Source organism: Nematostella vectensis, chromosome 1, assembly GCF_932526225.1.
Source record: "Nematostella vectensis chromosome 1, jaNemVect1.1, whole genome shotgun sequence".
NCBI classification, from domain to species: domain Eukaryota; kingdom Metazoa; phylum Cnidaria; class Anthozoa; order Actiniaria; family Edwardsiidae; genus Nematostella; species Nematostella vectensis.
The window spans coordinates 12,727,216-12,751,391 of NC_064034.1; the positions used below are offsets into that span (position 1 = coordinate 12,727,216).

At 40.0% G+C, this 24,176-nt stretch overlaps 1 protein-coding gene across 3 annotated transcripts in view; it reads left to right on the forward strand.

The window, feature by feature from the left end:
* LOC116620108 (Fanconi anemia group C protein homolog) overlaps nucleotides 1-18,096 on the forward strand; it is a 54,974-nt gene extending 36,878 nt beyond the window's left edge. The window contains exon 13 of one of the 3 annotated variants that reach the window (XM_048725552.1): nucleotides 17,395-18,096. The gene's annotated coding sequence lies outside the window, so the exon portion shown is untranslated. Of the gene's footprint in view, nucleotides 1-1,398; nucleotides 6,743-14,007; nucleotides 17,185-17,394 lie in introns of those variants that run through there. The other 2 variants (XM_048725549.1, XM_048725547.1) reach the window with 2 other exon arrangements.
* The last annotated feature ends 6,080 nt before the right edge of the window (nucleotides 18,097-24,176 follow it).

Below are 24,176 nucleotides of genomic sequence, written 5' to 3' on the forward strand. Positions count from 1 at the left end.
ACTCCGTGACCTTCCCTGCGGAGATTTTGATAGCATTGATATGTCGATGTGACGCTCCATGTTACCCTGCCTAGCATTTTATTACATATAGGTTCCCAAAAATCTTTTAACTGGTTATTTTTTCCATATTTTGGTCCTGCTTCTCAGGTTTATGTGCCTGGTTTATCTTTGTTAGTTTATTTAGGTGACAAGTTTCACAGCAGTGTAAGAATTTTATTTTGGGTTGGTAAATTTTGCTCTCTCAAAACCGAAAATGCCACTTGATTTACTAGATGGCACTTTAAAAGCAAATATTATACATATTACCATTACTATGAGCCGTTAATACATGCATGCAAATCCTTTTTTCTGTTTTATTCAAGTTTTATTTTTATTCATTTATTTTTTTTATAAAAATCTAAGATAGCGGATCCAAGATGGCGGAAATTTTTACAAAACACTTGGTTAAAAATGTTTGAATAAAAGAATAGCCAAAAAAGAGCATGGCGATTCTAAAAATGCTGGTGATCATTGTCTGCAAATTTGATGGCCATAGCCTAAGCGCTTCAAGAAATATTGAACCCAACAGTCACAGACAGCTCAAAATAGCCCAGTCTGAAAAGTGGAAATAAAATTTCATCTATAAAAAGAAGTATAATTCTGATTTCCCCCTAATTTTCACTTTCTGTATCAAATGAAAAAAAGCAGTTGGTTCAAACGCCCACTGATTAGTTACACGGCTACTTCTTATTTAATTTTCAATTTTAAACCGCAAAAATGAAGACAAAATATTTAAAATGTCCAAACATTTTAATCATCAACGTCGAAACGATTTTATAGGCGAGTTAAGCAATAGCCTGGTTAGCAAAAGATTATACTAAGAAATGTTTATTTTATTCAGCAACGCCATATTTTTGCCATGGGCACCCATTCTTGATTGGATACTTATATTACCCAAATAACGAATTGTGTGTTTTCGTCCTTGGCTGTCGTGTCATTTTGCGCTAAGCCGTATTCACAATAATTCTTCATTCATACTGCAAAGAGGGCGATGGCTTTACACATTAGTAGTAGATTGTAAAACATATAAAAATCTATTATAGATTTTTATTTATTATATTTGCCAACCTTTGTTTTTGAATAGAGTGGTTTTCAAAATCCCGTGCAACAAAATTTAATTGTTAAAGTGAAATAGTCAAGCCAGAACAAAAGAGAGCAAAGACATTACAGTGTTTTAGTACTAAATAAACTAAAAAAAATTCACGCTCTAATAGAACAAATGAAAGCTTAGCTCGTTGTTATTCCAGTCTTAAGAAAATTCCAATTTTCTAGCATTTTTATGTCTTCCGTCTTTGCCTCAGCAAATAATCATTTTTTCTTTGCCTCAGCAAATACTCATATCGTCTCTTTGTCTTTTAGACGACATCTTCTTTACACGTGCAATGCCACATCTCCGCCCGCTAGTCCGCGGCAGATGATTGCAGCGAATAATTTAGTCCCGGCCAGTGACTTTGACTGGCTTAATAAAACGTAGAAAAAAAAGTGAATTATAGAATCACAACTCAATGTTACAATTAGAAAGCCTACAGACGAGAGGTGATCTGCGTAATCGCTGTGGAAACAGGGACATAGATTTGTTTCGCGGTCATTTCGAGCATTAGCTTTTTCATCGAAGTCTCTTGCTCGAGACGTCAGCAAAACGGTGTATTTTTAGACGTTAAACGCTAAACGGAATAAAGAAAAATGCATGAAAATGATTTTTTTATTTTTCATAACATTAGTTTTGCTAGTCGAAATTACTATGCTCATTTCGTCGACATTTTGCAGCACTTTTTTCCAAAAACTACTATATTCATAACTACATTTTTGCAAAATTAGAGGGATTGAGAATCAGCTCCGTCAAAATCCTTTGAATAGCCTTCAAAGCTGCCACGTGACATTGTGAGGATTTCCCAGGCAATCAGCCGATATAATACGTAGACATATGTAACAAGGATTTTTTGGTTTGCACGCTACGTTTACGCTGCACCTAGAATTTCTTTTCTTAAAGGCATCAAATAGTCCCCTAAAAACGAAGGGTATATATTTTTTTTCTGAATAAATTTTAATTGCTGATAATCTTATTATTGGTGTTGTATTAACATTACTTGACTGCCTAGGTATATGCTGATTGACATTGTATTGTTTTCATCAAGCTTGTTCCCAGGCTGTTCTGGGTACTCGATTGGGTTGTTCGTCGTCAGTTTGACGTAGACTTGAAATTTACCCAGTAACCCCTAAAACGTATTTTTTACAGGCTTTTGTCCATCCGGGGGGGGCTATACGCCATTTTGAACATTACCCAGAAACCCTAGAAACTGGTTGAGCTTTTTAAGGTCTTAAAAACACTGCTGACGTATATGATAGGCATCTGGTAATTTACCTTACTTGCGTCACATACGAAGTGTAACGACGCTTGCTTGTTTACTTTCGCAAAATATATTTAATTGTTGTAAATATAAATCTTGCCCCACGGCTATCGCATTAGTCTGTTGGTTTTCGTGGAAATTGCCTACACGTAGAAAAAAAAATCATTTAATTAAATTTTTATACTTATTTTTGTTTCAAAATGTCTCATGCTGCTAAATCCCTTACTGCGTATTCAGTACACTCGGGGCTCGGTGAAAATCAAAGAACGAAAGCAAAACAGATGCTATTCACTCGGAAACAATATTTCTTAATATGACATGCGAATTTATCGGTTTTATCTCTATTTTCTATACACTGATGATGTTGATTGGAGCTTACACTCATTAATGGAACCGTTTATTATTTAACTAGCACCGTTACTTCCCATTCGTTGCTTGACATTTTTTCGTATAAGAACCTTTTTGTGGGATTGTTTTTGTATTGTCTACAGTTTGTTACTACACATTTGATAAGAAAAAAAGCATTTTGACATTCGAAATCACTAAGGCCAGAAGTTAAAACTATAAGCTGAATTTGCGTCTTTTTCGCGTTTTAGTTAGTTTATCGCCGTCAGATTTCTCGCACTGGTTTCCTCGATTAGTATAAACAAGATGGGATTCTAAGCTTACAATAAAACACCAACCAGTTTAGAAAATATAAAAATGTTGTCAAGGAAAGCAGTTCCCATCTAATAAGGATATGACCTGGAGCGAGCGATGAGCAAAATGCGCGTTTGAAGGCGGCGACCTGCATTGCCTCTCTGCTAATTTAATTTTTTGCCTTTATCCGATCGCATGCGAATTTTTTTATCAACCTCATATGTGGTGTTTACCAGAAATACCATTCATCATATACTAAAAAAAAGGAAAATGCATTACAGCTTTTAATCAAAGTTGCTTTTTTGCGTTCAAAAACTTGCTCTTTATAAGCATAAATGTTTCTCTTGCTGAAGCTTTTAAATCATCTTAAAAACTTCATTCAGCATTTTCACCATTCACTAGCGAGTTTTTGTGTAACAGCACAATTGCATCAATCATTTTGATTAACTTGAAACAAGTATACACCACACGTCGGCGGGCGATAACTTACTCTCCATTAACTCAGTTATACCACTGTTTTATTCGCAAGAAGAAATAACGAAAATCGAGTCTAAAAGTATAACTAGCCGTTTGTTTGATTTTTGGTTATTACAAACCTTTTTGATTAACATAATCAAACCATACCTTTTTTGACTTTCGCACCTTCTTTGTTTATCATACTCAGGCAACAAGCCTTGCCCGAGCGATCTGTATTCCTTTTCGTGTTGTTGCCAAGAGTTTAGAGGAGACCTCATTTGATAACCGCGAATTAAAGCCCTTCTATGTCTTCCTTGTAAACTTACGAAGTGATATTATATCTAATACCTCAGCGTGAATCGAAGATAATGGTCCCTAGTAATGGTTATAAATGGCATATGAATACGTACCTTGTAATCGAAACAACGGTCCGAAAAAGCTGTTCGCTGAGACAACCTCAGGAGTGACGGAAGCTCTAATGCTTTCGCGTTCTAGTTTTTTAGTCTGATACTTCGCCAAGTCGCATCCAGAGCTTGAGGCTTAACGGCGTATCCCATATCACGTAGAATCCGTGACAGGCCTGACAGAGCTCCTTGCAAGCTTCTCTTATCAACCCTCTTTTGCCAATGTACCGGATTATTAACGTTCATTATAGCAACGCCTTCTCCGATGGTGACATACCGTGTCGCTCGCGTGCCGTCAATGTCACATCGTAAACAAATCACATACTTTGCTTGTCGCGTTTTTTGAATGTATGCAGTTATCGTTAAGTAGTCAGCGAGCGGAAATTACAAGCCAAGTGAAACACCATTCCTTTTGAATTGAATATTCCTAAAGCATTTATTTTCCAAGAGGGTTAGTGTTAAGAAGATAAGCTTGGATTTCACTTTTAACACAACGAAGTTATGTTTTTATTTTATTAGATTCTCGAACCAGTTAGGCTAGCTTTGCTAGTTGGTTATGCCGATGTTAGTTGGTTTTTGCTCTTATCGCGTTGTTGTGTTTTGTAAATCATCAATAGCTTGGTTTTCGTATGCGCATAGTGATTTGTCCTTAAAGTCACTTTTTCACCATCGTATCTTACTTTTTATCTCACTCATTTTATTACTATTGATTTATTGTTGTACTACGATCAATTAAAATTAAAACAGAAACATTTACAGTGCATTTGGGTACGGTAGAATCCTTTTGAGGATTTCATTTTTTTCAAAGGCAATAAATCAATTCATCTATGAGTTCGCTATCTTTGTTTTCAATCTAGAAAGTGCTAGTTAACTGTGCTTTTGTCAGTCATTTTTTTTTTGGGGTTTATTTTTCAGGTTTCACAATACTATAGACATGTCGGCATTCGGCAGGAAAGGCATATTACCGTCAATTTAAGCTAACATCTAATCGCACAATGACTAAAATGTTTATTTTCCTTTTGGCTTTATTCGGAAGGTTCCACAGATCAATGCTGAATGCACCCTCGTCATTCGCGTCACGAGCGCACATTTTTTCACGAATGCGGAACGTAATTGAACTCAAACAAGTGCGTTATTTTATTGTTTCTCAGAGATGGAAAAGTCACGTTTGTATCATCGCGCTTTTCTTTACAATATTCTTATTGACAAGTATAATAAATATCTACATTTATTAAGTTATAATATCTATAACATCGTTAAATCTAGCTTTACTCGGAATGTACGACTTCTTTGTCCAACTGTTCGCGCTGGTTGCATGAGGCTAAGGCAAGTAAACGTTTCGAGATCGAGATGTCCATGTTTTTTTTCTCTTTGACTCAAATCAGTAGGATGGAAAAAAAGAAGAGAGAAAAACTAAAGCATCGAGAAAAGTTAAGAAAAAAAAATTAAAATGGGGGAAAAGACGATCTTCTGCTAAATTACGAGTTTATTACCAGAAAGGTTTATCTGAGTAGATAGCGTAGATAACGATACAAAGGTGGTTTTAATGTTTGTTTTTTTTTTGAAGGAAAAAACACCGGAGAAAGTTCCGCTGTAATGGCTATTCTATTCCGCGCCGGCGACGGGACCTCACTTCAAATTACTCGTATCTCTATCGCTACCATAGTGAGACTTTTTAAGTTTTTCTTAAAATGCAAGTTGAACTTGTGAAACGGTGGAAGCTAATGTTGATTTCCTGATTGTTTTAAGGAGGGAAGACCTAGCTTTCTGATGAAGACTTTCTGCCATCGTTTACGTGCAACGAATGTTAGGTAATGATGTAACAAAATGCCAAATTTCCTTAATGGCTAAGTCGAATGATGACCTCAATTATCTGAAGCATACACTCAGTACAGCCACCATTCCAGACACCCTTCACAACGTAAAAATAATAAAAAAAGTCGCCAGTGACGTCATTCCATTTCACAATGACGTCACAAGTAGTCATGACGTCATTTCTTGATCACTTGCTAATGGATCTGTGCGCGCATTTAATTCTGCGATGTCAATTATCGAGATAAGGAATTTCTCTCTACCAATTGTCATTAGCATTTTTTTTTCCGGTTAGACCCTCTTCAGTTTCTTTTACCTAATACTTTTTTGTAGTTGTCAATATTTGTTTTGTTCCCTACCTCGTCTATAATAGCTTTTTCAAGGTGTGAATTGACCAGTGCATGATATTTGTTATGTGTCAAATCTCTTCGCCTGTCTTCAGCAGGATGTTCAATTTCTTTAAAAAGTTAAAACCCTTTTAATCCATGACGCACCAGGAAATGAAAAATTTTCTTTACGGAACGTAGGGATTATTTCTTGTTTTACCGTCGTCGCTATTCGAATGTTATCGAAAATACCGACTCGTTGCATTAATCGTGAGGCACGGAACAAGGAAAAGGGGAAAACAAAACAAGACAAAAACAAGAGGGTTTTGTAAATATTCGAGAGCACCTTTTTATCATCTAGCACTTCCGTAAATATCGCGTCAGGTAAATGTAAACCTTAGCAGTAAAAACATTTTTGAGGGCTGAATATTATTGATATATACTTGTCGGTATCTTAACCTCGCTAATACGAACAAAGCTCCCTTCCTTCTCCTCGCTTACACTAATGATATGCTATTGTGTAAGCCCCCCGTTTTTGCTCGAAGTCTCACTAATATGAACTGCCCAAGTAATCTTACGATGTTGGAGTGGAATCTTTGTCCTACAAATCACCTAATATTCTGTGGAGTCATGTCGAGTCATTTTTTAATTTTATTTTTAGATATTTATTTTACTTGGTTTGGCTGAAAGTGAATAATAAAATCATAGACTGAAGCAACATCGCCTCTATTTCATGAGAAAACACACATCTAGAACCCTGCATCCAGAATCCTCTTCTTTAAAGCGGCGGTTCCCCCTCCTCTCTCCCCTCCCTCAGGATTTTTTTTTACCTTGTCCCAGCCTCGCGCAGCCTATATGACGGAACTCGAACTTGGTTGGACCAATCGACCGCTACCAAAACCTACGATTTTCCCCTGTATCGCCCATAAATGTTATAACAACCATAAATATAATAACACTTAGCCCATAAATGTTATAACAACCATAAATATAATAACACATCGCCCATAAATGTTATAACAACCATAAATATAATACCACATCGCCCATAAATGTTATAACAACCATAAATATAATAACACATCGCCCATAAATGTAAAACAGTCAACCATAAATGTAAGAACACATCGCCCATAAATGTTATAAACCACGTTAACCATAAATGTAATAACACATCGCCCATAAATGTAATAAACAGTCAACCTTAAATGTAAGAACACGTCGACCATAAATGTTATAAACCACGTTAACCATAAATATAATAACACATCGCCCATAAATGTAATAAACAGTCAACCATAAATGTAAGAACACGTCGACCATAAATGTTATAAACCACGTTAACCATAAATATAATAACACATCGCCCATAAATGTAATAAACAGTCAACCATAAATGTAAGAACACGTCGACCATAAATGTTATAAACCACGTTAACCATAAATGTAATAATACGTCGCCCATAAATGTTATAACTTATAATTTTGACTCGTAGAAACAACATTACACAACCAAAATTGGCAGATGTCTTGTAGGTGTCAAGGGGGGTGCAACGATATGTCAACTGGGCATGACATCAACGATGACGTTACTAAAAACGGCAATACTCATATCTCATCATAGAAACATCATAAGGTGGTCTAACTTGGCAGATGTCATGTAGGTGTCAAGGGGGGTGCAACGATATGTCAACTGAGCATGACATCAACGATGACGTTACTAAAAGCGGCAATACCCATATCTAATCATAGAAACATCATAAGGCGGTCTAACTTGGCAGATGTAGGTGTCAAGGGGGGTGCAACGATATGGTGCCCCGGCATGATGTCATCGATGACGTCAATAAAAACGGCAATACTCATAGTTCATTATAGAAACATCATTACGCGGTCTAACTTGGCAGATGCGAAGTAGGTGTCAAGGGGGGTGCAACGATATGTCAACTCAGCATGACGTCATCGATGACGTCATTGAAAACGGCAATACTAATATCTCATCATAGAAACATCATTAGGCGCTCTAACTTGACAGATGTCATTTAGGTGTGAAGGGGGTGTGCAACATTATGCATATAATTCAATCATATCAGTCAATCGCGGGCAGCCCGTGGGGGACTCTCCAGAAAAGTAATCAGGGCGATCGAACTATCTTTTATGGTATACAATTTTTACCAACTGCTATCCTTTAGAGGATTTTTAAGACTTTTTCCAATTCTGCTAGTCTCACGCTAATGGTGGCCCTTATCGCCCGAAATGTATTTCACAATAAACCACAATTCAACTAATCGGTTGATACTTCCGGCTTTATCGTCGGTAATAATACAGGCGCTATCAGCTAATTAAAACAGCATTGTTCTCGCAATACTAAATAGAAAACGTCAACAAAATAGTTTGACAGTTTACGAGATAAACCAAAATTCTAGGCCCGTATTTTATCGTGCCCGAATCCCAATTACTGCGACTTCCAAGTCGTGAATCGCGATCGAAAACTACGGCAAGAGAGTGATCCAGCAGGACTATGAGAGGTCTCACTTCTCCTTGCTCAAAGATTTCAAAGGCTCTCCTATATCTGCTGTCATCAAGTTCTTTTTCTGCCGAAATTTTACGGTTCTTTCCTGCAAACTTGGTATTCGATTCATTGTTTAGACCGAGAGATCAATCAACGAGAGCTGCACGAATGACGCTGTGAATCATTTGACTGCATAGTGTGTACGGGAAAAAAATGACCGTTTTATTTCCTTTGAAAATAATAAGGATTATGATTAGAACTATGAAATAATGATGGAATGTGCATTCTTTCTGGAATTAATGCACAACAAAGCCGAGGTGAAACACTTTAACACAATCGCGCATAAACCATAGAATTGGGATATGTTATCTGCAGAGCCCGCTAAACGCAGTTCGATTTTCCTTGGAAACCCATTTCCCATTGATTTCCATTCATACTGGATGCGACGGCTGGTCTCGATCACCCCAAGGTCAGGCCTTGATTGACTACGCGCTAATCCCAAACGATCCCAAACCAGACGACGTTCTTGAATCCGCCGATCTTGAATCCGCCTTATGATGTTTCTAGGATGAGATAAGAGTATTACCGTTTTTAGTGACGTCATCGTAGACGTCATGCTCAGTTGACATATCGTTGCACCCCCCTTGACACCTACATGACATCTGCCAAGTTAGACCGCCTTATGATGTTTCTAGGATGAGATAAGAGTATTGCCGTTTTTAGTGACGTCATCGATGACGTCATTCTGAGTTGACATATCGTTGCACCCCCTTGACACCAACATGACATCTGAGAAGTTTGGTTACCTAATGTTTCTACGAGTCGAAATTATAAGTTGTAACATTTATGGGCGATGTGTTATTACATTTATGGTTGACGTGGTTTATAACATTTATGGGCGACGTGTTCTTACATTTATGGTTGACTGTTTATTACATTTATGGGCGATGTGTTATTACATTTATGGTTGTTATGACATTTATGGGTGATACATCCCCTACCTCCCTCCCCCCGTCCCTCCCTCTCTTGACCTTCGCATCCTTTTCAGTCGAGCTACGCCCGTCACAAGTTTTATTATTATTGCCAATCGCGGCTTAGGGTGACAATATAATAAATGGGTTTTAACAAGTAATAGGAGACTTAAAGTAAGAATTCGCGTGACTTATTTTTGGGTGGCAATCTCGCGCATGATTTGGCTTTTAACAAGAACAAAAAGCGCTTACGAATCAGTCCGAAAGTCTCTTTGTGAGAAATAAAGGGCTTATTTTTATTGTGAGTTTCTATTATTTCGTCCCTCTCTGGTGTGGCGGGCGCAGCGTGTTTATTTGGGCTTCAATTTTCCAAAAGTCACTTGATTTCTTAGTACAGGTCGCCTTTTTGCTTTTACAGTTGCTATCAAAATTGGCCGGTTTCAGTATTCAGTATTGGAACTAGAGCTTGAAAGCGAGGCTTCGGTGTGTCGGAGGCTGCTTGCATACGCTTTGCAATTTTTGTTAACTTTCCTCGTTTTTCGGTAAATCCGGGTGGCACCCCGGCGCAAAGCACCCCGGGACCTAAACACCAGCGCGCTTTCGCCCTCCACATTTTACTTCGGAGCAACTGTTGTGCTATACATTACTTGCCTAGCTACCTTCATCACTCAACTGAGAAAACCAAGGCCGTTCCTTCAATGCCCCAGGCGTGTGTCCATGGTGGAGGGGGTATCGTAAAAAGGGGTGTAGTACTATAAGACACTTTAGTTTAAAAACTGACTTTACTGTTCTAATTCCATGTTGTTACAAGAGTGTGTGTGCGTGCGCTCATTAGATTTACACGTCATAATGAACAATTACAATTAAGTTTCTAGATGGATCTAGTGGCCTATTACTAAAGCTATCGGATGCTGATTTTTACTCTTGATTGATCCGTATGGTCAGTGAATTACTAATCTGGACCCCACCTGCGTTTTTCTCTAGACACGCCCCTGCCCCCCCCCCCCCCCCCTCCATCTCATCGGTGCGGAGCTCAACAGTTACAGATTACACGGGTCTAGATACTCGAACTAATACTTGAACTAATCACAAGAGATTGACATCACAAAGCAGAAGCCCCTAAAGATTGGCCGCCAGCGATCATGTGACCACCTCCTCCCATCGAGGTATTTTAGAAACAAGATTCGGCATAATCATGACGAAGAATGCAGCCATCGCAATGTAAGATTTTTTGTTTTTGTTCCAAGCCCGGAATCTTGAGTTAAATTCAAACGTATCCTTGCGCGGTTTTCAAGATCGCAAACGATCTTCTTAAGAACCCTATAACACGGTATAAAGTACTGGCGGGGTTACGGTGGGCTCAGTAGAGTCGTGTTCGTATGAGTAGGAACCCTATAACATGTACTAGCGCGGTTACGGTGCGCTCAGTAGATTCCTGTTAGTAGAGTATAAGAACCCTGTAAAACGGTATAAGTGTTATGAGACTATTCGCCAATATTTCATAAATATGTGTTCTAGAAAGTGCTACGATGGTTCGCACCTGTTTTCAATATTGACCTTCGTCACCTTTTCACTGTTCATCTGAATACTAAGTATGCACCTGCTAGTCAGAGGCTAGTCATACAGGTCATGCGCAGTGTTACTTACTCCAAAACCAGTTTACCGTTTACTCAAGATAAACATCTTATTCCAGATATTTCCAACAAGCCAAACGTATTCCTCAGCCTCATTATTCTATAGTATTTTATATGATTATTGTTTCTAGTCCATTAACTATTATTCTAACATCGACGGATTCTTACTATAGTTATCCTCAATTGTGAAATTGTTCTGTTCCCTAAGATCAACATTTATTTGCAATTCTTGCATCACCTCTCTTAGAGAAGTCAAACCAGTTAGTACCAAATTATTAATTAGTCAGTATAAATAGGTTAGTAATTGTTTACTGTAAAATTTATTGTACTTGTAATAACGACAGCTTGCTGCGGAGGCTACCGAGTAAGTTCTGTTGGCTTCGTGAAGACAATCCTTAGTCAAGGAAGAGGCCTAGTAAGGATTCCCTTCTATCAGCCTCACCTTCTGAGAATCGTCTGATCGTTGTCTCCTAGAACGAGATCGAATGCCTCCCTGCTCGCTAAGCGTGGTTGCTTTTACAATAAAGTTGTTGGTGAAGAAACAGAAGCTACCTGGTAATTGCCTGCGTGCAGCCAGAAATAGCTATAATGGAACTATTTCCGGCTGCACGCAGGCTACCTGGTAAACGATCCCGGAGAAATCCCCCATTATTACATAAGTACAGTCGCGGTTACGGTGCGCTCAGTAGAGTCGTGTCCGTATGAGTAAGAATCCTATAACACGGTATATGTACTGTCTCGGTTACGGTGCGCTCAGTAGAGTCGTGTTTGTATGAGTAAGAACCTTTTAACAAGTTATAAGTACTGGCGCGGTTATACGATGCGCTCGTAGAGTCGTGTTCGTATGAGTAGGAACCTTTTAACAAGTTATAAGTACTGACGCGGTTATACGATGCGCTCAGTAGAGTCGTGTTTGTATGAGTAAGAACCTTTTAACAAGTTATAAGTACTGACGCGGTTATACGATGCGCTCGTAGAGTCGTGTTCGTATGAGTAGGAACCTTTTAACAAGTTATAAGTACTGACGCGGTTATACGATGCGCTCAGTAGAGTCGTGTTTGTATGAGTAAGAACCTTTTAACAAGTTATAAGTACTGACGCGGTTATACGATGCGCTCAGTAGAGTCGTGTTCGTATGAGTAAGAACCTTTTAACAAGTTATATGTTCTGGCGCAGTAACGGTTTTCTAAGTAAAATCCTGTTTGTTTGAGTAGTGTGGGAGATTGTGCGGGGAAAGAGTCGGTAATGGGATGCGATGGTCTACAGATTTTCCTTAGAAGGTATGTTTCCTGTCACAGCAACGATCTTTAAAAGGTGTGCCTGGTGGAAAAATAAACGCAATCGCAGCATAAAGCCATTTTCTCTCTGCCAATTTTGTACTTTTACTTCTTTTCACGATGCGTTTGCAATGAATTAAGAGGACATCTAAATGTCCCTTGCCACCAACTCGTTCAACTGAAGTTCAAGTGAAGAATTTCTTTAAGTTTCTTTAATCTTCGGGTTTGTTGTTTTCAATAGTAATTTGTGCGGCCTTCGGGGTTCCTCGCCTCTGTGAATGCCTTCTAGCTCTTTCATAGAAGTTATATCCTTGTCTCAGAGACATCGCTAGAGTCAAAGCTTCAATGCTAGATCGAGTTCAACCTTATTTGAAATACGGGTCCACAATAGGTTCTTCAGGATACCACATCTAGCGTTTTTTTTTTTTTTTTTTTACTGATATAGGTGTTTATAGAAATAGACGCACTTCCAACAAATTCGTACGATCACTCATGGAGCTTGACTTGATTTATACAGGTGCTATTGCGGACAGAACAAAACAAGATAACCGTGTGCGAGATTCAATTCCACCAACACCGGGTAAACGGTTTCTTAGGGTGGGAGTACCTGTCTTTCGGATAGTGTACGATATTTTGAACACTTAAGGATTCCTGGCGCCCGTTTCTCGAAACTCCCGAGAATTCTCGGGCCCGAAAATTTTATTTTGCTTTTTTGCTAAAAATTTCGCATGTTTTCCTTTTGCAGAACCGCTTTCATGTTTTAGAACAGTTTGAACTTCCTTTGGCTCGTATTCCAAATGATTACGCTCAATAGGGCTATTTTTGAAGTTTTGCTGAAGCCAAAATGTTACCCGAAAAGTCTCGGGTGACTGCGAGGCCACGAGAACTTTCTTAATATTTAAGCCATGTGAATTTCGGGGGCGAGAAGTTCGGGTAAAGTCAAAATCTATAAAAAGAATCATCCTTCACATGAATCTTTGTGGTAAAATACGATGTTTGACGGTATTTCAACACATTTAGATACCATAAATTTTATAGGATTAGCCAGCTTTTCAAATTAAAGAAATAAATCGTTTTCGGGCCCGAGAATTCTCGGGAGTTTTGAGAGACGAGCCCCTGGGTAGTCCCGCAAGCGTGAACTCTAAACGAGAAAGTCTTAAATAGTCTAGACTATTTTAATCGCTGAACGCTGTTCATGAATAATTAATATATTCGATGAATTTGAATGATGAATTGAAACTTTTAGATTTGCCCTTCTTTTGTGGAAGCCATTTTTAATGGTGTCCAGGAACACTCGTTTTCTTTTACCAAAGGCATTCTTTTACTCCACTCCAATTATCTCATAGACCAAGACAAATGTTGACATGACGTGTGTTGCTATCCACTGAGAGTTCACTTCCTTGTCGTGAAGCACAGCTCCCCATGATGCTTTGCAAGACAAGCCCTCTGAGATTTGCGTTTGATAGTATCCGCTCTTTGCCTGAACAAAATAAAATGCGATATTGCGCTACTGTGCAAAGTGTTAACTTGAGTATTGAGTATACTTCTAGCGCCTGCTCGTACAATGGCTAACACTAATTTATACTCGGCAGATATTCTGCGCAAGGCGAAGACTAAAGGCTACTGGCGCAATATCGAGATATCCAGTCCGCCAAGTGCCAAGTAAAAGCTCTAAAACAGAATCGTTTCTTTGACAAACTGTCTATCATTCTTTCTTTTAACGAGTTTTACATTGTTTACTATGTTTTAAATTGAACAAAAATAGAGGCAAATATGAAACGTTTACGCTTTTTCTTGTCGTTACTAGTCGTAAAATATTTATGGAACTTTGCTGTGTAAGTGTATGTTTGTCACAAAAATTTCTTGAGGTTACTGGATTGAACTTATAATAAAAGGAACCAAATACAGATTTTTAATATTTTTGTTCTAACGGTAAAAAAAAGTTGTAAGGCTTTGTATTACACTAAAGGGTTTTTTATTCTAACGGAATTATTACTGCGAAGCCATCTGCGATGTGTTTAGATACGATCTCTAAATATTCATGAACATGGCCTTTTTAAACGTCGCGCTATTCGCTGTAAATGGAACTTCCGTCTCTCTCGCATGTTAAAAGGGGCTGTAATAAGTTTTAGCAGAAACAACATTGATTACGTCTCTCGGACACTAACGTTAAATTATTGGTAAGCACTGCTTACAGCAAATGCTTTGGTAATCATTTCGGAGAATTCGAGTTCGAGTTGGTTATAGAAAGCGTCATCACAAAGTAATCATTCGAAAACGTTAATGCTAGTTGAAGGTTGAAGAGGGGTTTCCGACGCTCCAACTAGATGAAACGACAAAGAGAATGATTTATAGCTATTCGATAGGCCTTTGAATTTGTAAACAACTGCGACTTGGACATTACAAGGGCGTGAAAACGTTTGCTTTTAGGATCATTGAACTCTGAATTTGATAATTGACGTGTTCTATAACTTCAAGTGAAATGCTTTTCTCGAATATATTCTACGGCCTGGACAAATTAGAAGCAAAGGGAAGATTAAGTGAAAGACGTCCAAGTGCAAAGTGTGAGAGTATTTTACGCGCACCGTGCAGTTCTCTGGAGGATAAAGAATCAGATGAATCGAGTGGATTGAGTTTTTCGTACGGCATTAAACCGCGGACTTTATCAGTCCCTGAAATCCCGCCTAAAGCGCCAAGACAACGTAGTCCTAGAAACTCTCAGAGTGGAGAATCTCCATGCATTAGTCCGTTCGCTTCATTGCCTCTTGTTTCAATGACGCAGTCCCCGGTTATGGTGCTACCACCGATACGAACGAGCAGTGAAAGCTATCACGAGCTACCTCACAGTCTCCCTTCCTGCTTTCCCGCCCGCCTTCCACCGATAGAGCCAATACAAGAAGGGAGAAAAGGCAAGGGACGTGGAAAAGGAAAATCTAGGAGGCTTGCTCACAACACAGGATCTTTGCAAACGCCGAGTCTTTTAGACCACTATCAATCGAATTCTACCGACTGTGTGTTTTCCGAGAGCAGTGGAAAAACCTCTGCATCGTTTGATAACAGCATAGAGGGTAAAATTGCTGATTCTATAGCGATAAGAGGAGTCTGCAACGGCGAAGAGTTCGACAAAAGCGCAATGTCTGATAAGATTTTAGTAGGTGCAAACGAAACAGTCGCCAAAAGGTCGATCGAATCAGCAGGCATCCGTGAGAACGCCAAAAACGCACTCAAAATTAACTTTCGTTTGTCGAGGTTCCGGTCTCCTAAAGAAAGTGGAAGAGGAACTATGTGCGCTGCAGGTCAAACTATAAACAGCGAATTACACGGCAGAAGCACAGATGGTGGTAGTGAAACGTCTCAGTCAAATGAATCAAAAAACAACTCCTTACCGCGCTCTTTAAACTCGCAGCACAATGTTTACAATATTGCTAGCGGCTCGCGAAAAAACAGCGCAACAATCAACACAAATGAGTGCTCAAATTTGGGGTTTACAAGCGACGAAGAGGAATACGTGAGGGCTCAGTTGGTAATGGTGAAACGCGGGCGAAGACATGCTACGTGCGAAGAACTAGAAAAAGCAATTGTACCGAACGGAATCAGTCTTTTCGATCTTTGGAAAATGCTTTTAGCAGTGAATACTTGGTCCGAGGGTTAGGTTTTATTGTAATGTCGATGGTGTGTTTGATAAATCGGCGGTTTTATAACGGCGGGAAAGGGCGTAAATAAAGGTATAGGATAGCCACAGACGCGATCATTTTATTACGTTACAGATTGTTTAAAATAGCGATTTTTGTGCCAAGAATAACGCGATTGAATATCATTATTATTATCCTTAATAACAGTGTTTATACAAAGTGATTATGATTTGAAAGATAAAAACCTTGTCAATTTGTACATAAAAGATAATTTAGTTTGTTCCAGAGAACAGTGGTCTTATCCTAGACAATTTTTTTTACGGATGAGATAAGGAATGAAAGGAAAGTCTCATATATTTTGTGTATTTTATTTTACATAACAGGTGAGACATGAATTGTTTGTGAATACATAGGCTATATTCCCAGCCGTCGCTAGGCCTCGCATCGGCCCCACTAATGATGGGAGCCACGTACTGCGGGCTCACAGAGACGAGATGGAAATCAAGCCTAGTGAATACATGAATTGTATTTGTTTTGGAACTGTAAGGTGACACTTATGTTGTTATATATCAAATGACTGCTCTAACAAAAAGTACGAGCATTTTTTTTGCCGATAGATAATATAATAGCCCGTGACTTAATATATTATTGCAGCTCCCCCTCTTTCTTCCATGAATGGACTCCCTTCTAGCATTGCTCGTAGAAAATAAACTATAAATATTCAAACGCCATCACAGTTTTGTGTTGCAAAGCGGAAACCATTAGGGGATAGATTAGTGCAATTTTCGGCATCTTTTAGTGGAATCACTTAGTGACTGATCGTCCGAAAAGGAGAGCTTTGTGATATGTCAATACTTCGGGTATTTTCACGCGAAAAGCTTTGCATTCACTATCTCTTTCTCTACTTTTCGCGCGCTTTTTGTTATCTTTTTTTCTTCATCTGAATAAATGGCCAGTTGCCAACGGGTTTTAACCATCCCGCAACTTAAAGTTCCCCTAGCATCAGATTCTCCTTGCTTTGTTTTTAATATTTACTTAGTTTAGATAGAGAATAGGTATTAGAGTATTCATGTGATGTCAAAGGAAAAAACTAAAAGTTTGTCCTCCGGTGTTGAGACCATAAAACGATGTAGCTAATGGAAAAAAAAAAAAAACAAGCAAACGAAAAATATACGAGATCAAACAGCCGATTTTAAAGAATTTTCCCCGAGGGATAAAAAAAAACACATCTTCACAGCAATTTTTCAATGTAAGTGTATCCGAAGAGGTATTTATTCTTTCCTTTTCATTCTGTTTGAATGAATACATGGTCCTTTACCCCAATATTTTTTTATTTCTTCTTCGTAGGTAACAGATTTTGCTTTTAAGAATCAAGCAGAAGGAACTACATACACAGAGAATTCAGGTCCAAAGTAAAACGAGCGCTGCACTAATGATCCGGTTATTGCCCACAAAGACGCGATGAATCTATAGGAATATGTTGCTATTTAGGGAGATTGTCGATTGTGTTTTTGAGACCAGTGCAATTAAAATAGAGTTGTAATTTAGCTCTTACTGGCAAAACAAGATGTCTTAAAAAAGGTTGTTATGAATGGTACTAAAAAATCTCTAGATAAAAAAAATCAGCGATGTTAGATGCCCTCTCTCGTCTCCTAGGCTGAATTCAAAACATTATGTTTCAAAAAATGATTTAAGATATGAAAGGCAGTCTGATGTTAGCTCCCGGCTGGAGTTAAGGCAACCTGTCAAATTTTGACTGTAGTATCCTACCAGAATTCGGAGATCGTGAAAATTATAGTGTTTAGTCTACAGACTCCATTAAGATTCTAAAATTATCGAGATTACGTATGAACAGAAGATCAAATTTCGATCGAGCCGATCTCCAGGCTAATTTTAAACGCAGTGTTTACTAAAGTGTTCAGTTGTGTTAATGAATAATGTATATATCTCGCAAGCCGATTAGCTTTACGTATATAACCGTGTAATTGAATACTTGTCATTAGATAGGGTAGCAATGCCGTATAAAGATAAAATGACATTACAAACGCCGAACGTTGTTGAAATTAACGTGCATAAGTTAACGCGAAATAGGATAAATTTAAATATTTGATACCTCAAACCGTGCACTTGTATACTCACCACTACGCACTTGTATACTCAACACTGCGCTCTTGTATACTCACCACTGCGCAGTTGTATACTCACCACTGCGCACTTTTATACTTACAACTGCGCACTTGTATACTCACCACTGCGCACTCGTATTCTCACCACTGCGCACTTGTATACTCACCACTGCGCACTCGTATACTCACCATTGAGTGCTTGTATACTCACCACAGCGCACTTGTATACTCACCACTGAGCAATTGTATACTCACCACTACGCACTTGTATACTCACCACTGCGCACTCGTATACTCACCACTGCGCACTTGTATACTCACCACTGCACACTTGTATACTCACCACTACGCACTTGTATACTCACCACTGCGCACTTGTATACTCACAACTGCGCACTTGTACACTCACCACTGCGCACTTGTATACTCACCCCTGCGCACTTGTATACTCACCACTGCAAACTTGTATAATCACCACTGCGCACTGGTATACTCACCACTACGCACTTGTATACTCACCACTGAGTACTTGTATACTCACCACTGCGCACTTGTATACTCACCACTGCGCTCTTGTATACTCACCACTGCGCACTTGTATACTTACCACTACGCACTTGTATACTCACCACTGCACACATGTATACTCACCGCTGCGCACTTGTGTACTCACCACTGCGCACTTGTATACTCACCACTGAGCACTTGTATACTCACCACTGCGCACTTGTATACTCACCACTGCGCACTTGTATACTCACCACTGCACACTTGTATACTCACCACTGCGCACTTGTATACTCACCACTACGCACTTGTATACTCAACACTGCGCTCTTGTATACTCACCACTGCGCAGTTGTATACTCACCACTGCGCACTTTTATACTTACAACTGCGCACTTGTATACTCACCACTGCGCACTCGTATTCTCACCACTGCGCACTTGTATACTCACCACTGCGCACTCGTATACTCACCATTGAGTGCTTGTATACTCACCACAGCGCACTTGTATACTCACCACTGAGCAATTGTATACTCACCACTACGCACTTGTATACTCACCACTGCGCACTCGTATACTCACCACTGCGCACTTGTATACTCACCACTGCACACTTGTATACTCACCACTACGCACTTGTATACTCACCACTGCGCACTTGTATACTCACCACTGCGCACTTGTATACTCACCACTGCGCACTTGTATACTCACCACTGCGCACTTGTATACTCATCACTGCACACTTGTATACTCAAAACTGCGAACTTGTATACTCACCACTGCGCACTTGTATACTCACCACTGCGAACTTGTATACTCACCACTGCGCACTGTATACTCACCACTGCGCACTTGTATACTCATCACTGCGCACTTGTATACTCACCACTACGCACTTGTATACTCACCACTGCGCACTGTATACTCACCACTGCGCACTTGTATACTCATCACTGCGCACTTGTATACTCATCACTGCGAACTTGTATACTCACCACTGCGCACTTGTATACTCATCACTGCACACTTGTATACTCAAAACTGCGAACTTGTATACTCACCACTGCGCACTTGTATACTCACCACTGCGCACTTGTATACTCATCACTGCACACTTGTATACTCACCACTGCGCACTTGTATACTCAAAACTGCGAACTTGTATACTCACCACTGCGCACTTGTATACTCACCACCGCGCACTTGTATACTCACCACTGCGCACTTGTATACTCACCACTACGCACTTGTATACTCACCACTGTTCACTTGTATACTCACCACTACGCACTTGTATTCTCACCACTGAGCACTTGTATACTCACCACTGCAAACTTGTATACGCACCACTACGCACTTGTATACTCACCACTGCGCACTTGTATACTCACCACTGCGCACTTGTATACTCATCACTAAGCAATTGTATACTCACAACTGCGCACTTGTACACTCACCACTGCGCACTTGTATACTCATCAATGCAAACTTGTATACTCACCACTGCTCACTTGTATACTCAACTTTGAGCACTTGTATACTCACCACTGCGCACTTGTATACTCACCCCTGCGCACTTGTATACTCACCACTGCGCATTTGTATACTCACCACTGCGCACTTGTATACTCACCACTGCAAACTTTTATATTTACCACTGCGCACTGTATACTCACCACTGCGCACTTGCATACTCACCACTGCGCACTTGTATACTCACCACTACGCACTTGTATACTCACCACTGCGCACTTGTATACTCACCACTGCGAACTTGTATACTCACCACTGCGCACTTGTATACTCACCACTGCGCACTTGTATACTCACCACTGCGCACTTGTATACTCACCACTGAGCACTTGTATACTCACCACTACGCACTTGCATACTCACCACTGCGCACTTGTATACTCACCACTGCACACTTGTATACTCACCACTGAGCACTTGTATACTCACTACTGCGCACTTGTATTCTCACCACTGAGCACTTGTATACTCACCACTGCAAACTTGTATACGCACCACTACGCACTTGTATACTCACCACTGCGCACTTGTACACTCATCACTGCAAACTTGTATACGCACCACTACGCACTTGTATACTCACCACTGCGCACGTGTATACTCACCACTGCGCACTTGTATACTCATCACTAAGCAATTGTATACTTACAACTGCGCACTTGTACACTCACCACTGCGCACTTGTATACTCATCAATGCAAACTTGTATACTAACCACTGCTCACTTGTATACTCAACTTTGAGCACTTGTATACTCACCACTGCGCACTTGTATACTCACCCCTGCGCACTTGTATACTCACCACTGCGCACTTGTATACTCACCATTGCAAACTTGTATACTCACCACTGCGCACTTGTATACTCACCACTGCGCACTTGTATACTCATCACTGCCAACTTGTATACTCACCACTGCGCATTTGTATACTCACCACTGCGCACTTGTATACTCACCACTGCAAACTTGTATATTCACCACTGCGCACTGTATACTCACCACTGCGCACTTGTATACTCACCACTGCGCACTTGTATACTCACCACTACGCACTTGTATACTCACCACTGCGCACTTGTATACTCACCACTGCGAACTTGTATACTCACCACTGCGCACTTGTATACTCACCACTGCGCACTTGTATACTCACCACTGCGCACTTGTATACTCACCACTGAGCACTTGTATACTCACCACTACGCACTTGCATACTCACCACTGCGCACTTGTATACTCACCACTGCACACTTGTATACTCACCACTGAGCACTTGTATACTCACCACTGCGCACTTGTATACTCACCACTGCAAACTTGTATACTCACCACTGAGCACTTGTATACTCACCACTGCAAACTTGTATACTCACCACTGCACACTTGTATACTCACCACTGAGCACTTGTATACTCACCACTACGCACTTGTATACTCACCACTACGCACTTGTATACTCACCACCGCGCACTTGTATACTCACCACTACGCACTTGTATACTCACCACTGCGCACTGTATACTCACCACTGCGCACTTGTATACTCATCACTGCGCACTTGTATACTCATCACTGCGAACTTGTATACTCACCACTGAGCACTTGTATACTCACCACTACGCACTTGCATACTCACCACTGCGCACTTGTATACTCACCACTGCACACTTGTATACTCACCACTGAGCACTTGTATACTCACTACTGCGCACTTGTATTCTCACCACTGAGCACTTGTATACTCACCACTGCAAACTTGTATACGCACCACTACGCACTTGTATACTCACCACTGCGCACTTGTACACTCATCACTGCAAACTTGTATACGCACCACTACGCACTTGTATACTCACCACTGCGCACGTGTATACTCACCACTGCGCACTTGTATACTCACCACTACGCACTTGTATACTCACCACTGCGCACTTGTATACTCACCACTGCGCACTTGTATACTCACCACTGCAAACTTGTATACTCACCACTGAGCACTTGTATACTCATCACTGCACACTTGTATACTCACCACTGCAAACTTGTATACGCACCACTACGCACTTGTATACTCACCACTGCGCACTTGTATACTCACCACTGCGCACTTGTATACTCACCACTTGTTTAGAATGTAGACTTCACATTTGTATACTCCTTTATATTCATTACTGCGCACATGTGCCCATATATTCTAACTAAATCGCACGTAACAAGCAAGGATTTTTTTTATTTCCTTGAGCCTTCCACTATTGCAAGACAATGTGTGAACATGAAATGGTCTCTATTACCATTTCATGTGAACATGAAATGGTCTCTATTACCCTTGTCATGCTGGTAATGCTCGGGAATGCATTCGCGGAATGCTATTAAACTGTGGCTGCATGTTGTTTTTTCGAGTACAGTTTAGCTAAGAATCTCACCCTACCGGGAATTAGAGCTTCGAGCTCCTTAGCCTCCCGAATTATCCCATGCCATTTTAAAAATGTAATTTGAGATTTAAGCGTCGAGTTTTAAAAGTAGCTCCCGACTTTAAATGCTTACTGTCTCCGTACTTCACGATTAACGCCATGGCATATGCCAATCTGCCAGGGTATCATGGATTGATGTTGAGGTTGCTGTCACAGGCGCTTCTATTTAACCCTCACGGTAAGTGGTGATTATCTTTGGTCTTATGTGCCCACAGTATAGGAGAAAATGCGCTAATTCCTGTTGAGTCTGAGCGTGTCCGTTTCATAGTCCGAAAGAGTTTAAAGTAGATAAAGCTATGGTTAGTATTAGTTCTGACACCATTCATCATCCTATATCCACTCACAGTTTTACTTATGAACAAGAGAGATGATTACCCCATTCAGATTCTAGAAGGTAGCTTTTATTGCAATTCAAAAACATTCCCGTATCTTCTTTCTCTTCTTAAAATTTTTGGAGCCTTGCTTTCGATAGGAGAAATAGTTAGCTGACGCCGATGTGGTAATCACACAGTGTTATGTGCAACCTATTTTGTTGTGTTTTGTAACAAAACGCCCATATAATGAAGGGTTTGTATTTCTTCCTAAACACGTACATTGGCGCACGTTTTATTGATAAAGCTGCCTTCGCAGATAGGAATTTGTGTCTGCGGGAATCAAAAAGCCAAATCTAACGAATTTTGCTTTTTACTGCCCCCTATTGGTCATGGGTCAAACTCCCTTTCAGCCAAATACTGGGCCCGCCCCTGTTGTTATAAACAGGCAACCTTACAATCTTCTGTAAGTCTTGGCGATGTGTGTATTAAGTAATATGGCAAGCAGTAGTCAGAAGCTCAGCTTCAGCGCACCTATTCTAAAACCTATTTTCCTGTTACGCTCGCCATGTATTCGCTACGCATATTTAAACGGAAAAGGCCTGAAGCTAAATATGCTATGGCACATCTGTGGAGAGAGAAATTTAGTGTATCAAATTATCAAAAAATCAACATTCATATTCTACCTTAAACTAGGTCAGAAACGAAAACTTTATTTTGCTAAAATAACCTCTATCAGCCGCCATATCTTCATCCTTGCAATGTACTAAGCTTGAAAAAGCATCCATTTCCTTCGGTTGGGGAAGCCAATGCGATTTTTTTTTATTGAATTAGGTAATCAAGTTATAAAACTTTGTTTTAAGATACCCTGAGTACCATAGGCACCGTGCTCCGCTCAAATCGTTGTCGCTGCGAAGGTCGGAGCCTCTGGAACCCAGGATAGTTTAAAGATGGCTTTTTTGAGATTTTAGCACATTATGCGCCTTCCAATAATAAATGGAAACATGACAAATGTGTGGCTGTCAAGGGCTCTTTAAGATAATGCTAGATTCTTAAGTGGCACAATAACGGTGAGAGCTAATTGAAATCGGAAAAAAACAATCGACTGTCTAGACATGGGGAGTAACTTGCTCATTTCTTATTAATAAGTATGACCCGTGCTCCGTCGATTATGA